At 39.0% G+C, this 7,317-nt stretch overlaps 1 protein-coding gene across 1 annotated transcript in view; it reads right to left on the bottom strand.

The window, feature by feature from the left end:
• The window catches only part of rpl31 (ribosomal protein L31), an 810,223-nt gene that overhangs the window by 396,283 nt on the left and 406,623 nt on the right, over positions 1-7,317 (bottom strand). The gene's annotated exons all lie outside the window — the stretch shown is intronic.

The following is a 7,317-nucleotide window of genomic DNA, read 5'->3' as shown; positions in this document are numbered from 1 at the left end:
TTTTTAATTACAGTACATGTTTTTGGTTTACATAATAACATTCATTCTTGTTGAAAAAATTCAATGTTTTAGGCTTGTTTTTCCAGGGGTAAAAGTAAATTGGGGTTGCCAAACCTTTGTAAGCTAAAGCCCCCAAAATATTGTGACATTTGGTCAGTACCCCCCACTAATACAAAGCAATATTGCAAAGCAGAATATGATTTTATATCTTAGTTTTTGCCAACTATAGTCATACAGTGTGATTTTGAATAATAGAAAAATATTAATAAAGACAAATGCCTGACTGTAGCAAACTGTTGATACTAATATGATCAAAAGTCACATGATACCTCTAGGTCAGGCGTCCGACACCTTTTTTCTTGATGTACCACCTCCAGGAATTGAAATATTGTAAAGTATTACCATTTTTATAAACTACTGAAATTCTTGTAAACTACTGAACTCTTATAACAGGAACAATTAAAGGAGATTTTTTTAAAACTCACCCCCAATATAGCACTTGGAGAGCATCATATAAGGATCTTTTATGTCGTTGTGTGTCTTTTTTTAATATACTCCAAATGCTAATTATTTTTAATATAAGCAGTTGTGTATTTTGATGTAAAGTAAAAAGGTTACAACAGGAGGAAGATAACTCAGAAATGTTTACAGGTCAATAGGAAAACTGAGCCTGCTTCATGGCAGTTTTGATAACTTCAAGCACAATTCTCCTTCTAGGTGCAGATGTTTCCTGTACTTATTTAAAAATGAAGGACAAAGTTTACCAGACATTGGAAACTCTGTTCAAAACAATAACTTTCTGCTCTTGATTAATATTAACCTCTTTTGCATTAACCATATGGGTGACTTGGGCTTGAAATTCTATTTAAGCCTGAGTCAGACTTAGGATGAAGTTTAAAGATCTGCTTTACAGTGTTGTGCCCAAATAATTCCCGGGACAGTATTCTGCCATGTAGTGGATGAACTAACATGCTGGCAAAAACATGAATATTTCTATGCATTCTAACACTTTATGGTAACTCATCAATATTTATAAGCAAGGTGGAGCCTTCAACCAAAAACACAGTGGCAAACAAAAGGTTGTACAGTAATCCCTCACCTATCGTGGGGGTTACGTTCCAGAGCCCCCCGCGATAGGTGAAAATCCGTGAAGTAGCGACCTATATTTATTTTATTATTTATACATATTTTAAGGCTTTATAAACCTTCCCACACTCTTATAAACCTTTCTCACTCTCTTGTTAACCTTTCCCACTCTCTTATAAACACTTCCTATGCTCTTAAACACTGTCTACATTCTTAAACACCTCAGACCAACACTGCACACTGCACGCAGCGATCAGACGTCAATGTGTCTGCACTCGCTTTGTGAAGGGGGGCAGCTGAACTCACGCTGAGCTGAAATGGACTTTGTGCTGCTTCTGCCAAAATGCCTGCTTGTCGCTCTGCGCGTTCGGAAGGAGGAGTGTGTGTGTGTGTGTGTGTGTGGGTGTGTGAGAGCTGAACGCACCTTCGCTCAAACCCCCCCTCCCCGGAAGCGCAGTACGCTCCTGCCACTTCGCATTGTCAAGGGGGTGGGAAGCTGAATGAACGCTAAGGAGAAGTGGACTTTGTGCTGGCTTTGTGCTGCTTGTCGCTCTGCGTGTCAATAATTTAAAAGCCTGTACATCACCAATTTTCCTGTCTCACTGTCTTGTCTTGCGTGAAGTTAAAATGTTTTATAATAGTGAGATGTTACTCATATCCTTAGCCCGACATCCACATATCATATGTGTTAACAAAGTGTGTTTTATAAGTTTACATGTGTTTAAAGCATGTGGGATGGGTATTTTAAGGCTTAAACTATAAAAATGTTTATTTATATGGTCTTTCTATATCGTGGATTTTCTCCTGTTGCTGATGGGTCTGGAACATAACTTCCGCGATAGGCGGGCAATCACTTGTATTTAAAAACCCGCAAAGTCGTGAATCCGCGAAAAGTGAACCGCGAAGTAGCGAGGGATTACTGTAAATCCAGTTTTAGAACAAACTGTAACTGAACTATTGCTTTAAACAAGTAATTGTGATAACAATTTGACTTGGTCATTAGGCATTGACAAGGACAGTGAAACTGACACCTCTTCAGTAGATTCCAACTTGCCAAGTTTTAGTGATGTTCATATTTGGTGTTAGCTTCATACTAATCTTGACAATCCTGCACATCTGTGTTGGTCAGGTGCTAGTAACTGTGGTCTAAAAATGTCTGCTCATCATGATTATCTGAACTATTTACAATTTGTCAATGATAGTCTGGTGGAGAAAATAAGTGTTGAAATGAATTGCTAATCTGGGCAGTGTCAGAAAAGTCACAGTAAGCCATTTGCTTGTCACAGTCACAGACAACATGTGGGTGTTTTTTCAATCTCCAGATGCTGCAGGGCATAGTAGGTAAACCACGCAGGAGATTATAGTGGTTCACAAACTGGTTGTTCCAGACATATATTTTTGCTGAAGTTATGAGTGTAGTTTTTCACTCATTACAAAATGCCTACATTTCACTAATAATGATGACTATGGTGAAGCACTGAAACTGTAAAACTGTGGGATGTGTATCAGGTGATCATCCCAAATATGCAGAAGGCATTCAGGTATGTTCCCAGTTGAAACATAAGTACTGACAAAAGTCTCATAGGTTACAAGGAAAGGCTGTTGTGGATACAGTACATTGCATCCAAATGGGCATGATTCAGTATCAAATTCTATATGCTGTGTGAAGCAAGCTCTGGGTACATCTGGGACTTGATACCTGTAGAGGGACCAAGTGGGGTGGCAAGTACATTCAATACAATTGTGTCATTTGGTCAGACATTTTACCCCGTCATGTGCAAACAACAGAAAAAATATTACAAAAAATCTTTTGACAATTGCTTGAACACTTCCCACGTGTATTGAGGATGAAGCACGTATACTAAATCTACATCAGTACAGTAATGGACACTGGACATGCCTTTCCTGCTGTATTTATGTTGACTTTTTGGTATTTGCATGTTTCTGCCTCACATAACATTTAGCTATTGCTGAAAAAAAAATCAATTGGTTGTTGTTGAAAAAAATGTAATGCTTTTGATTCATTTTTCCACTTGTAAGGATAATGCTAAGGAGGATATTGAACACTAAAATGATTATGAATATAATAAAATGATGATTTTATTATTAATAATTGTAAATAGTTCTTTGTTTTTCTTTGCATATTCTGTCAGTTTCTAAAACTGCTCTAAAAATGATGGTAGACCAAACAAGTATACCAAAATTGAAAATATTGTGATGGAAGACCAGGCCTCAGTGAAAGAAGATATGTTGTTCACAGGGGTTAGGGATTGGGGGATTAGGAGGGGTGCAGAAAACAAGCACTGACCTCTTAAGATGCACTCTTCCAAAAAATACAGTTACCTTGGTGCATGGTTTCTGGGGATTCTTGATCTTGGAATGGATTAGCTCAAGGAGTTGGAGAATGATAAGAGAGCTATTACATCAGACACTATGTGAGCAGTCCCAAGACTGGATACCATACAAATCATGCCGTACTCTCTTTTGGTGAAGTCTAGTGAAAACAAATAGCGACCCCATATAAAAATGGAAATAGCTACAGAAGAAAAAGAAGTAAACATGAATGAAGCAGGGTAGAAGAGACAGGAGTGGAGTCTTACAACAGGAACACTGTGAGATGTGACAGTGGAACTGAAGCATAGTCGAGCATGGAAACTCAGGATCAGCCGCTGTGTAGCCAAGGGTCTTTTAAAGGCCCACCTTTTCTTCACAGTTTTTTTGGGATTTCTTTGAGTACCAACTGACTGCTGCTCATAACCACCGCTCTGAACTTTAACTACATTGGTATAGGCCTACGTTTGTGCAACAACTGAAGAACATTTTTAGTTATACCTCTTTAAAAATTAGGGGTCACCAACTCCGGTCCTGGAGGACCACTGTGGCTGCAGGTTTTCATTCTAATCCTTTTTTTAATCAGTGCCCTGTTTGTGCTGCTAATTAACTTCTTGTGAATTAATTTTAATTGAATTGCTTTTTTAAGATTTGTTCCCCTGAATTTCTTCTTTTTTCCTCTGAATTGCTTCATTTCTTTCCCTAAACGGCACTCAAACAGAAATGAAATGTGAAGTGAGTGAGCCAACAGAAGACCAACTAAGTGAGGGCCTCAAACTCCAATCAATTTCACTCCAACCAGCTGCTTAATGAGGTGCCAATTCTTGTTGTTAATTAAACCCATTCTTTAATTCCATGGCTTGTTGCTGGTCTCGTGGTGCATTAGCAGACATTTCTGAAATTGTTGATTTTCTCTTTCTAAGACCGCTGGTTAAATGTTTTGGGGACCTGAGAAGATCGACATTTCGGAAACCTTCAACTTTCTTTATTTTCAGATATTGTATGATGGACACCAGTTGTTTTGGCTTATTTTGTATCTCATTATCATTTGGCTGCTAATTAAGGAAAAAGAAACAATTAAGGGGTCTGAGTCATCAAGAGCAAGTCAATTAGAATTAGTTCAAAAGAAGTTAATTAGCAGCAAAAACAGGTAACTCATTAAGAAATGGGTTGGAATGAAAACCTGCAGCCACTGTGGTCCTTCAGGGCCGGAGTTGGCAACCCCTGGTTTAGCTAATAGCTAAGTTGCCCCAGTATCTCATCCAGATTTTTCTTAAAGGTTGTCAAGGTTTCTTCTTCAACTACATGTCTTGGTAGTTTGTTCCAGAGTGCCACCACTCTTTGCGTAAAGAAGTGCTTATTGGTTTCAATTTTAAATGCACGTCCCCTTAATTTCAACTGATGTTCTCGAGTAAGCAATTCACCCTTAAACTGAAAGAATGTTGCTGGATCAACTTTATCAATGTCTTTGAGGGTTTTAAATACTTGATTTGGTCCCTATACAGTCCTTTCTGCTCGAGACTAAATAGGCTTAATTCTCAGAATCTGTCAATGTCCAGTTCAGAATCAGCAGCAGCATCAGGTGCATGGCCCAGAACATGGCACCAGACCATCACAGGGCAGATATGCATACTGTGCCAAATTCAGATCAAATAATTGCTGTAAAGTGCACATCTACAGAATGTGAGAGAAAAATCTGGAATGCCCAAATTTAAAGGCTGTGTGACGTGTCGCCCCATCTTTCATTGGTTCCTGACTTGCACACAGTACTGCTGTAATCTCTATACTCCATGATCCTGAACTGGATGTGGGTCCAACAGTAAAGAGACAGTTTTGACTAAGAATGATTTTTTGGTGTAATTACTAGTGCTTAAGCAAAATCATATCTACTGTATGTGCCTAGTGGGAAAATTATATCCCAGAACGCCTGTGTTTTGATCAGCTGTAACAAGACGGCATTGATCATATTGGTCATTCTTTCGGCAAGGTCAGTCAGTGGCCTGTAATGGTCTGATTACCACCGAACAAAATGATGTGAAGATTATGGGAGTCAATAGTAATTACAGACAGTGTAATAAATGAATATGTGAATGGCTCCAGGACACTGGTGTGCTTTGTTGTGGTGTTACGACTCAGTTCCCAAATTAGATTAATAGATTGCACGTCACGGCCTGAAGCTGCTCCCGGAAGGCTGGCTGGTGCTGATAAAAATAAATGTGTCTGGCTGGTCAGTGGAAAGCCTGCAGTTAAAGAACTTGTGTTTATCAGACAGCTAGCTGCATTTCTCTTTGAAATTTCTCTCTAATCACTTGTCATGACAGTTTCTAAACACACTGTATCAAGTGCAAAGTCACAAGGAGCTGAAGTAATGGACAGAAGGTGGATATGCCCACCTATATAATGTGCTAGTCTAGAATCACTAGTCAATCTAATGGCATGTCTTTGGAAAATCTGAGAAAACCAGTATGAACATCAGAAGAAATGATACCACCTAATATTAAAAGATGACCTTCTGGGTAAAAAAAAAATGTTTCCAATAAATGGTGTAATACTCAAGCTGTTACAATAAGCTGTCCACTTACTTAGTTTTAGATGGGCCAAATGAATCCTTGTGATCTGTGCCGTTTGATCAGTCTGCTCATTGACTGTCTATGCAAAACCTCCTGACTATGTCTGATAATCAGCTGATTAATGTTCATTTTTAACAAAATTTGCTTATTTTTGTACACAGCAAACCTTGAAAAAGACCATTTATTGAAACAGTTACAATTTCTGCAAATATGTTAAAATGGTTAAGTGCTTAATACAATTTAGAGGGAGCAAGAATCTACTATATAATAAAACACTAAGGCCTGTGTGTCCAGTCCCTCTGAGCAATCTCATGGGTCAATTTGGCTTTGGTGACATGATCGAAAGAAGAAGTGCGAGCGTGAGGCGTACGAGGAGGAGTAAATGTGTACAAGGCACGCTGAATGTGTTGCCTTCAAAGATCTGGACAGGAGTTGAGAAGGGCGCCTCAAAAATAATAACAGAGTCTGAGATGCAGGCTTTATGGGAACACGCTCGAGAGGGGGATAGCCTGTAAAGAAATGTTAGTAAAGGCATAAGGTGTACGCTAACAGAGTCGCCATCAAAGACTGAAAGTATAAAACCAGATAGGAGGCTAGGAGGAGAGTCTGAGAAGTAGGCGTTATGGGAACATGCTTGAGAGAGTGAGCACCGGTGGAGAGATGGCCACCCACACGTGAATACAGAGGAAAGTAGCATGTAGAGCAACGAATAGCAAAAATTTCTTAATTATTCTGTTACCTGTCTTCAACAGGTACCGGGACTAGTGTTAAATATAAAATGGAAGACGCTAAGCTCCATGAAGCGTGCACTGAAAAGGATACAGAGGATTCTGTTGGTAATGTGCACAGCATTTAAACAGGCTAATGAAGTATTTAAGATACACTGAATAAGGTTTCCCTCAAATGTTTTACAGTGCCAGGTTCTGGTAAGTATGTTAATGAAAAAAAATGCAGCTCTGCAGAATGCACAAAAACGTCAGTCTGGTTCTTGGTGGGACTTAACAGAATGTCTTAAGGAAGTTCAACACTGAAGGTTAGGAGGGGAACGAATGTAGATCTTCATAACCATAAAGAAATGGTCAACAAAGTGATTGCACAAGCTCCTTGAAGATAAACAGCCACCTCACCACATCTTTTATACATAGCTCTTGGAATAATAAGCAGGCCATTATTAGAAGATCTGAGGTGTATGACCTATAATGTATGGCGACAGACATTCCAAATTATAGGAAGGAGCAAGATTATTTAAGGCTTTATATACCACTAGCTGTGCTACCCGTCTAAGTGCGGTTGAAATCAAAGTAATCCACATAGAACTCAGCGCTAATGT

The sequence above is a fragment of the Erpetoichthys calabaricus genome, chromosome 4, assembly GCF_900747795.2.
Source record: "Erpetoichthys calabaricus chromosome 4, fErpCal1.3, whole genome shotgun sequence".
Classification (NCBI taxonomy): Eukaryota; Metazoa; Chordata; class Cladistia; order Polypteriformes; family Polypteridae; genus Erpetoichthys; species Erpetoichthys calabaricus.
The sequence above is the reverse complement of the archived record's forward strand: the minus strand, read 5'-3'. Positions and strand labels throughout refer to the sequence as shown.